This window comes from Mastomys coucha, unplaced genomic scaffold (assembly GCF_008632895.1).
Source record: "Mastomys coucha isolate ucsf_1 unplaced genomic scaffold, UCSF_Mcou_1 pScaffold14, whole genome shotgun sequence".
Classification (NCBI taxonomy): domain Eukaryota; kingdom Metazoa; phylum Chordata; class Mammalia; order Rodentia; family Muridae; genus Mastomys; species Mastomys coucha.
In genome coordinates this window covers 78216765-78227275 of record NW_022196896.1, presented here as the reverse complement: position 1 = coordinate 78227275, position 10511 = coordinate 78216765, and the positions used below count along the sequence as shown (strand labels likewise).

The 10511-nt window shown below is 36.2% G+C and overlaps 1 pseudogene; it reads right to left on the bottom strand.

Annotated features, from left to right (window-relative positions):
* Positions 1 to 1042: 1042 nt before the first annotated feature.
* LOC116089165 lies at positions 1043 to 2497 on the bottom strand (annotated as a pseudogene).
* Positions 2498 to 10511: the final 8014 nt, after the last annotated feature.

Genomic DNA, 10511 nt, shown 5'->3' with positions numbered 1-10511 from the left:
TCATGGAAGAATTCTGCTTACTGGCTTGTTTCTCAAGACTTCCTCAGCCTGCCTTTTTTTTTTTTTTTAAGGCATAAAATGCTTTTTAATAAGGTAATGCTGCATTATTGCTCTATTTCTCAGAAAAATTTCAAATTGAGGGTATCAGGAATAAATCATAGTATACCAATAAAAAATGCACAGTGTAAGAACCTAAGATAGGCAAGACTAATTCCTACTGTCAGACCTTCAACACACAGCAATCCTGTTCCCAAGATTGTACTAGGGTTATCAAGAAAAACTGTCAACAGCAGCATCAGAGACACAAAAGTGTAGTCCTTACCCAAGAAAAGGATGGAGGCAAGTTAACATAAGATTTTTTTAAGATATACTAAAATAAAAACCTCTAAGACAAAATGTCTTCCTCAGAACATGAAGGGGTCACATATGAGAAGTAACAGAACCGTATGTACACTATAAACTCTGGACATTTGTCTGAAATTCTCACCTGGGAATGAATGGAGGAATGGGGCTAGGTAATTGGAGGATGTTTAGATTTTGTGCTATATATGGCAGTGTCTCTGGGGCTGAGGAGAATAAAGATGAAAAAGTAATTAAAACACAATGAAGAAAGAGGGGAGACAGAGAGGAGAAAGAAAAAAAGAAAGGAGAAAGAGAAAGGAGAAAGATAAAGGTAAAGAAAAGGAGTGATCAAGATTAATGGAGCTCTGAGTCCATTTTCCTATATTCTCCAGGCCCTCAAATATCAATATCCTTCAGGAATGTACCAAGAGAGAGACATGATAATGCACTATACCACAGACTTTCAGGAATGTACCAAGAGAGACATGATAATGTGTTATACCACAGATTTTGACTTGTTCTATACCACCCTTCCCTTGCCCTCTGCCTTCAAGCATATTCCCTAGAGTGGTACAAGCAGGGAAGACCTATCTACTGGGAAGAAACCCTATCACTTTTCCAGGGTAGAATTCTGGCTGGTCCAGACATGGCCCTCCTGTTAAGAGTTGTGGGAAACTAGACACTGCAACTTTATGTCTAATATAGGTGATATTTATTTGGAGCAACTTCAGCTCTGAGCTGGATGGTTGAGTGTAGTAGGAAGAAGCCCACCAACTGCTTCAGTTCTTTCCATTTTAGCAGACTGGCGGGAGGGTTCATGTGTTGGTGGTCAATCCCAGGGTTCCATCTAATTTCATAGTGGCAGGTCCTGGAGGACCAGCTGAAAGAGGAGCAGGGGGCATGTCTCATCTATTATTTATGCCCATAGCACCTCTCATAGCCATTTGGTTCATCCTTAATTCTTGTTATTTGCATCAGGGAATGTTCCCTTGAACCCTTCCTGTTGCCATAACACTGTTTCTTCTTGTTGCCAGCGGCAGCAGCATCTTTTCCTCGTGGCGCCTGCGTTCTGCTTCCCGGCTGAGTTCTAACCGCTTTGGTTTCTGAACCGCCTGGTTACGCAGCTCCTCCATTTTCAGAAGCTCTTCTTGACATCTAATCAAATCCTGCCTTATTAGCATAACTCAGTCCTCAAGGCTTGCTGCTGCCATCTCCAATTTCAAGAGCCTCCTTGATATTCTGGTCCACTTGATCCTGCTGTTTCTCCATCTCAGTGAGTACCTTCCAGCTCATGGCATACTTATACTAAAAGGAGCTAGGGTCCGCAAATCTCTGTGTCTGTTCTCTTTTCTTGTGAAATTGCTGGTCTTCAATAAACAGCTTCTCTAAGTCCTTCTTCATCATAGATTCCACAGTCACAGGCTGAGGAAATGTGGTTAGCCAAGAGGGAGAATTCATTGCTTCTGTCCAGAGGTTTCAGAACAGCTGGCTTCCCTAAGGACACAACAGTGTGTTTCCCTGAGGGCAACCACTCCCTCTGTGGATGAGTTTCTCTGTCATCCACAATGATTATAGCCTTCTCCTCCTGGCCAAACACAGAAAAGGTTTCTTCCAGCAGTTGGTTGAACACGTACTGAGGAAGGTTGCAGACTGTAAGAGCTATACTATGACAGGCAAAGCGCATGCGCAGCTGCTCTCCATGAGGGGCATATTGTCCACCTCCACCTTGGCAATTTCCCCCTAGGGTAAGTGTTTCCAAGTGAATAAGCCAAAGCCTTAACCCTTATGAATGAAAACTTCAACTGCTTTCCCATATTTCTCAAAGTTTCTTCATTTCCTCCTCAGTGATGTCAGGGGGAAGATTGCCTACAAAGAGACAGCTACACTGGGCAAAGGTCTTCTCTCCTGGTTTTCTAAATTTTTTTTTAGGTCAGTAGTCAAGCCTTCGTTCTGGCTGCTGGTCTGGTGTCCATTATTTGCAGGTACTGGTGGTGGTGGTGGTGGTGGTGGTGGTGGTGGTGGTGGTGGTAGTGGTGGTGGTGGTGACGATGATGATGACGAAGACAATGATGATGTTGCTGCTGGTGGTTATGGTGATGATGCTTTTTGGAGTATGATTCTGCTTCTCCAAGTTAAAGGTTTTGTTGCTCTGCATTTTTGCACCCCTGACTTTGATTTGAATACAGCAAAGTATCTGCCCCCCAGTGCTCCACTTCCTTTGCCAAGAGTCCTTTGCTCAGATTAAGGGCAACCCAACCTACTTTTTAAGGAGAATCCAGGACCACCAGCTTATGAAGAATCCCATCCACAATGGACTGGGCTTTCCTGTATCAATCACTACTTAAGTAAATGCCCAATAGGCTCTCCCACAGCCTGATTTTATGGAGACATTTTGTCAATTGAGGTTCCTTCCTCACAGCTGTCTTTAGCTTGTGTCAAGTTGACATAAAAAAAAGCCAGGTCATTATGAAATTGACAAGAACCAAAATAAAAAAATTACATTAATTTGTTTGAAATTGTTTCGTTTTTACAAAGTAGAATGACCTACAAATCTTATGTAACTTGTCTGAGGACCTCATTTTCTATTTCTTTTGCTCTCTCCATAACAACTATTTTCAGTAGCTTGATGTGATATGTGTGTGTGTGTGTGTGTGTGTGTGTGTGTTTAGTTGAATGTCTAGGATGTGAAATTAGCTAGAATCAACCCAAACTTGTCATTCATCCTCAGATATATTTTATACTACAGGCAATGAAAAAAATTGGTGAAAAAATATTTATAGATAAAAATTAGAAACATATATTGGTATTTTTTGCTTAAATATACAACATGAAAATTAACCTACATAATAAATGTAATGTGCAAACATACTTACATATAAAATTTGATGTTGTCTCAATTGCTCTCTTTTGGAGAATTGTCTTTGAAGCAATAGTAAATGCAGTTTTGTCACTTCTGGACAATACTGCAGACCACAAGATGATGTCTTGGCAGACTCCAATTAGAGTCACATGCTTGGGTTTCTATACTAGGGCACATTTTAAAAAAGCAGGGATCCATTCTGCCAACAGTCCTGAAAAATCGCCTAACATGTGACACCTGAATAACAGTGCAGTCTGTGCGAACCATGTTGCTGTTGCCACTTACCACCATGCGGCCTGTGAGTCATCTAAGGGGAAAGCAGTCATGGAGCCTACTTTAACTACCAAAGAATTAAAGGTACCATGTATTTCAAATTACTAACAAAACTGTCTTACATAAGGATTTCATTTTTCTGTTTCTGCTTTTTCCTCTTTCTTCTTTCTTCCTTTTATTCTCTCTTTTTCCTTTTCATACAGATGGGCTTTACACTACATAAAGACATTAAACTATTTCACTCATTGAAATTAAAATGCTAACATGAACAACCAGTACATTTACCTACTCACATATCCTGTAAGTAAGAACCCACCAGAAATAAACCAAGCTAACTGTGTTTAAGACAGACTCATTGCTTATACTCTTAGAATCTCTGGGAAGTAGGTTTTGCCTCTAGACTACCAATGTACCTTTAATTTAATCATCAAGAAATCTTATTTTTTTTTTAAAGACCATGGTGTCTGGATGACTAAAATTTTTATTGATATAATTTTGTAAACCAATTAAGATACCAACTAATACAATTAATGTACAAACAAAATTGAGACATTTTAATTTTCCTGTATAAGAAAAGGAATTGATGAAAAGGTCAAAACAAAGCATTGAATGTGATAATGAATATGATTTTAACAGTTTGAACTTAGTTGTAGCTATTAATTTGGGTGGTATGAATTTGTTGATTCTGAAATATAAAGTGCTTATAACATCCTTTTTCAAAGCACAAGAAAAATGAATAACAGCATTACTTCCAAAGATATGTGATTTTAAAAAGTATTTTAAATAATTATTTTAATAATTTAAAGTGGTAGTTCCTAAAAATAAAATATGTATCACATGCTAGGAAAGTTGCAGTATTTTGTAATTTCCACTGGCTGATAATATGCATTTGTGAAATAATATTTCTATAATCCTTTGAGAATTTCCTACAACAACCATATTTATACCCACCCAGAACTCCTTCCTCTCTCTTTTTCCCCCCAGTTGAGTCCATTTGTGTTACTCTACTACTACTGGGAATAGGGCATGGATATTTTTTTGATCTACCACGGCTCACATCATTGAAGCAAACTGATTTTTCACTCTCCTAGTTACATCAAATGTTAACAGTTCTTCAGCAAGTGGTGGGATCCTGTTTCCTCATTTCAAAGTCTGTGCTGAGATTCTGCTCACTTTAAGCCTGTGCGGGTCTGGTACATGTTGTCACTATTGCAGAATCTGCTATTGACCTGTTGGGTTTAGCAAAACTGTTTCCATTTCCTTGTCAAATGTGGTCCAAGAATGAAGTCACGGAAGGAGAATTTTGAGTCTTTCTGAGAACATTCCAAGAAAACAAGACAAGAATCTTATAACCTTGGTCTTCTCAAAATACAAATTGAAGCCAGGGCCACACCTGACTTTCTAGGCCTTGTGGGTGTTGATGCTCTGTGTTGTAGCTGTTGGGTGCCATATTTATGTGATTGTGTTATGGAGATTGTGTGTTTGTGTGTGTGTGTGTGTGTGTGTGTGATCTGTGCTGCCATCTGAGTTCCTGGTGATGTCGTGGTCTGTGCTGCCACCAACGGCCATATCTGGGTTCTTGTTACTACTGCAGGTAAGATCTGTGTGGCTATTCATGGTGCTTGCTTCCACCAAGAGTCATGAACATGTCTATGGTCCATATTGCTGCTTGGACCTATGTCGATGCCTATGGGCAGTGATGCCTCCTAGGGCCATGCTGCACTGTTACCTTATTCATGCAGATGCCCTCGGTTCAGGCTGCCTCTGAGTACCTTTTCTGGGTTTGTGGTCCTGCTGCAGCTATGTTCATTGGCTGTATTCATAATCTGTGCTGTCGCCAGAGACCGTGTGGAGGCCCATGATCTGTGCTCCTGTTGACTGTGAAGACCAAGGAGGCTACTTTTGTGTGATATGGATAACTTCAGATGTGCAGTTGAGAGGCAGGCACGTGGAAGGCTTCTGTGACAACCTCCCTTATCTCTCCCAAAAAGAAAAAGCCTAGACAGGAAGCTACCAAAGAGAACTCTTTAAAAGTGTAATGGATGATGAGCTATAGCTCTCCACAATTGATGGCTTCTGGTAGAGGTGCAGGTGGGGAAGGATTTGATTCTATTTAAGGTGCAGGCCACTGAAAGTTTGACCATTCTCTGATGAGTATATAGATAACACAAATTCAAGGGGCTTTTTTTCTATTTTTTTTTTAATTCTTGTTTTTATTTTTACATTTTTTGTTGGAGAGAGAGAACACAAGGTTTGGGGCAGATACAGAAGGACTGGCAGGTGAGTGTGATTGGAGTGCATGATGAGAAATTCTCAGAAAATCAATAAAAAATGTTATGTTGAAGAAAAAAACAAAACAAAACCCCCAAACCAAAACAAACAAACAAACAAACAAAATCAAAAAACACCTCTTAGAATGTGTTATGTTTTGTGTTCTTACTAGGTGCAGTGGATAGGTATGCATTTATTTCAGGATAATCTTTACTGTTTGTAGTTGTTATTGAATGTGCCACTAAAATATACATATATATTTATATATATATATAATATATATTATATATATAATATATATTATATAATGTATATATTATATATATAATAATATACATTATATATATATATAATATATAATATATATATATTGCCAAATGCAATTTGTTTGCCAAATACACTGTGTCAGCCACCTGACAGCTTGCCCTTGTGGTTGCAAACTTTACTCACATGACTCTTAGTAACCCACAGAATATAAATTGTTTGATGCTCTGAATAAAGTTGGCTGTTGCATTAGGTTTATTCAGCTTCAATTTTATGCTCCAATCATTCAGATCCTACTGCCTCTAGAGTGGTGACAATTGACTACTTCTGTTTTTTTCAGTATTTCTACCCTGATCCTTATCTGCACAGATCCCTGATCTTTGGGTGGAGAATATAATGTAAAGTATACTACTCATTTAAGACTGCATACTTCTCAGTTATTTAATTTCAATAGGTTGATCATTTGAATTTTTTTTTTTTGCCTCAAATACAAAAGGAAACTTCTCTGATGAGGCCTGAAAGATGCACTGATCTATTAGCATAGCAATAATTGTAAGGAGTCAATTTAATGTAGAATCAATCTATCAGGTTAATACAATTTTATTTCCACAAAGGCCTATGATCTACCTTTTCACATAATCTTGTCCTCAATAATAGAACCAGGTATTCACACCAACTCATATTGCAGAACTTAGTTCTAGTTCAAAAGTGGTTGTTTACTTCCACAGCATTCCAGCCACTATGACACCAATGTCCAGGCATTGTCAGACCAGTCATTGTGTACCTTTATGGCATCATAGCTGGGTGATGATTACGTTTCATTTTGGTTAACATTCATAGGATATCTCAACATTATGGAAGTAAGCTAGTATGGATGATGTTTTCCAGTCAGGACCAAATTTATTTCTTTATCTTCTAAGACTCACATGTGTTGTATCTTCATCAATAAGAAATTTTGCTCAAATTTTGGAGGGTTGCTAATAGTATTGGCAGTAGTTTAAAATTTTGAGAAGTCAACAGGACTTCACTAGCTCACAACATGAAAAGAAGCAACTTATTGCTGATACTAGACTTTGTATTGGTAGCCTGAGTATTTAGATGGGGTATTTATCTCCCCATTTCTTAAAGGGCAACTCAATTTTAAAAGCTTGTATATGTGTGTATATTTTTGAAAGATTCTATAGGAATAGATCTTCATATCTGAAGGTCTTCAGTGTTAGTCACCCTTTCTATATTGTCTTCTCTAACCTGCCCTTTTAACCCACATTACAATTAAATCCATTCTGTCCAATTATTAACCATTAACACTATTTTGAACTCCTTATAAAGTATACCTTAACCTACAGCCTTATAGAATACAATCAGGAAAAGTAATTAGATAAAATGTGTACTGTTTCTAAGTTACATATTGGAATGCATGTGTATGGCTAAAAATTTTCATAGCTTTACTTCTGTAAGTGGTAGATTGTTTTATAGATTTACTCTGAAAAGTTTATAATATGAAACTAATACAACACTAAAATATTTGTCCCTGTTTCCATATTGTATACCTAATTGCAGAAAATATTTTTGGAAAATATTTAAATTCTAGACTATAACTTTTTAATAATTATTTACTGAAGTAAGTAAGACTCACTCAAACTTTTCACAAGGACTAGCAAGTCTGTCTTTATTAAACTCCCATAGAAATGGTTGAGAAAATCAACAAAGCCCAAAGGGCATCTATTTATTATACTGTTCAGTTATAGTTATGCAGTTTTAACTTGGACATAATTCTATGTTTTTTCTAAGTATCTTTTTTTTGTGACTTAACAGTAGAATAAAATATTTGAGGTGGCAGCCAAATATTTCAGGAAACACAAAGTGAAAAAGTGACCTTCAAATTCTAAATTTGAAATTACTCTTTAAATATTTTATACTTATATTCTATATAGAATATAGAGGCATGTGTTAGGCATTAACAATTTCACTTCATAACAAATCTTGTTTTTTTCTTTTCATTAATTTATTTGTTCACTTAGCATCCCTGTGATAGATCATGGTTACAAAAGAAATTCCTTCATTAAATCTGAAGTATTTTCTGACATAAGAGAAATAACAAAAATGTCTAGATAGGTTGAGCATTTTTGAGCTCTCTAAATAAAATTACCTAAACCTTTGCATTTGAATCCTTTTCTTTCAGAAGGCATGATCAAATCATCAAGGCATTGAAACACAGAACAACATACAGTTGCACTGTTTCTTTTGTTTGTTTGTTTTGTCAATTCATTCACAAATTTTAACTTGCTGGTTGTGTGAAGTTCTAGAATAAAAAGATAAGTGTAAAAAATACTTGGGATTGAAGACAGATGAGTTAAATGGCTTATCAAGCCTACCCCTTTAATATTGGCCCACATCTACATAGTCTAAAGGTCTTAAATCATAATTGCGTCTAAGTTGGCTGTGAAGAACAGATTGTGATCAATTTATTGAGAAGGCAGGATTGTATTTACCATTCTTTCATTAGCTAATCTCCATATACATATATTATATTATTTGCTCACTGTTTATGTATTACCTTCAATTATCCCTCTCATGCACCTGTCAAATTCCAAATGTTTCAGTCTCTCTTCTACTTCTATGATTTTGTCTGTAAATATGTGACCCAATGTATTACTTCTAACATATGCTCTATGGTCCTTCTTTTTAATGAAGGAATGGTAAACACAATCCTGTCTTCTCAAAAGGAGATGAGGGAAAATTGTATAGAGGAGAAGGATCAGCCAATATTAGGTATGAAAATCCCATCACAGGGCTGGTGTTAACTTAGTGGTTAAGTGTACTGAATGCTATTCCAGAAAACCTGGGTTCAATTCTGAGAAGCTACATGATACCTCACAATTATCAGATCCATTCTGACAACTTCTGACCTCCACTGGCATCAAGCATGCGAGAGTCATATAGAAGTGTATGCAGGCTCAACAGTTATACATATAAAATAAATTAAAAAACATAGAAAGTATCAACAGGAAACTTATTTCTTGTCATGCACACTAAACTTTTAAGAAAATGAGTAAAGTTAAAATGAAATAAGATGCTAAAGGACTGAGGAGAATGTCTTCAGAATTTGAACCTCAGCATGTGATGCATATTTTATATGGTTCAATCAAGAAAATAAAACATATATCTGATAAGTGGGCCAAAATACAAAGAAAACACTAAGCTGTTATTTCAGTTGGCCTTGTTCATCTATGTTTAAAAGCTGGAAACTAACATGTTGAAGCCAACTTTCTTTCATTATAACTCCTTTCCAGAAAGATTTTTATTAAATCACTCATTGATCTCCAGTGTGGTTGAGATCAGTCTCCATCTAGGGTCTGGTTCTTACAGGCTTTCCTCTAAATATTGCAGATTCACAAAGTGTGCATCTTCTAGACATTTGTCAACTCTTCTCAGCCTCTTATCAATGAATGAAAATCTCACAATTACACAAGTAGATACTCTCTGCACTTCAGATTGATTACAGTGCTATTTTATTATCTACATAGCAAGAACAAAAACTGTTGCTCCATTTTCTCAGACTTTCTCATCTCCTTAAAAAATAAATCAAAATAAAATAAACCTTTGTTTACTCAACTGATTACACTTGGCTTCTATTATTTATTTATTTATTTATTTTTCATTCTCAGTACATACAAAACTTTATCAAATATTAGTGTGGACTTGAAAAGTAGCGGAAACAGATCAAAACTCTTCTTCCAACTTAATTGCTTACATTGTTCAATTTCACTACTAGAGATAATCGTTATATTACTTGTTTCTACTCTTGTCATCATTCTAGAGATTGTAGGACCTGGGAGAATTTAGCTAATAAATGAGTCAGACCTAAGTCTCATGCAATAGTCAGCTTTATTTATAGCATCAGACAATTTATACCCTGAGAGTTAAGGACGATCATATAAGTAAAGTTCTCATGAATTCAAGCTGTATACAATCACAAGGTCAAGTTGTTTGTTGCAAAAACATGGTTTGCCATAGAGGAGTATAAAGGATATTTTGTGGAATAACATAAAGAAGAAATAATTAGTAATCTGAATTAAACTCACTTGTATCTGATATACCAGGCAGGAGTACAAAAACAAGTTCTAAGAACAATTCCATGTTTTGAAGAAACTGAGGTCAGAAGACGTTTGTCTGTTTTCTTGGAGTGTTCTTAACCTATGCAGAATTCTCTAATGATTTCATTCCTGGACTGTGATTCAACATACCCCTTAGTTTTCATTTCACCTGCAGCTATAACTATTTTTCTTTGTTTTATACATACATAGTCATAAATAATATTATATGTTAAAATAATGTATACTCTCTAAGACATTCAATTTACTAGGGACAAAAGTCAATACTCCAGACTTTTATGGGTTGGCCTTTAAAGATATTACCAAAATCACTGGAATAAAATTACACAGTTTGATTTCCATATCTGGTTTGTAACTTCTTGCTGAGAAGTTATATAGTCTTTGTG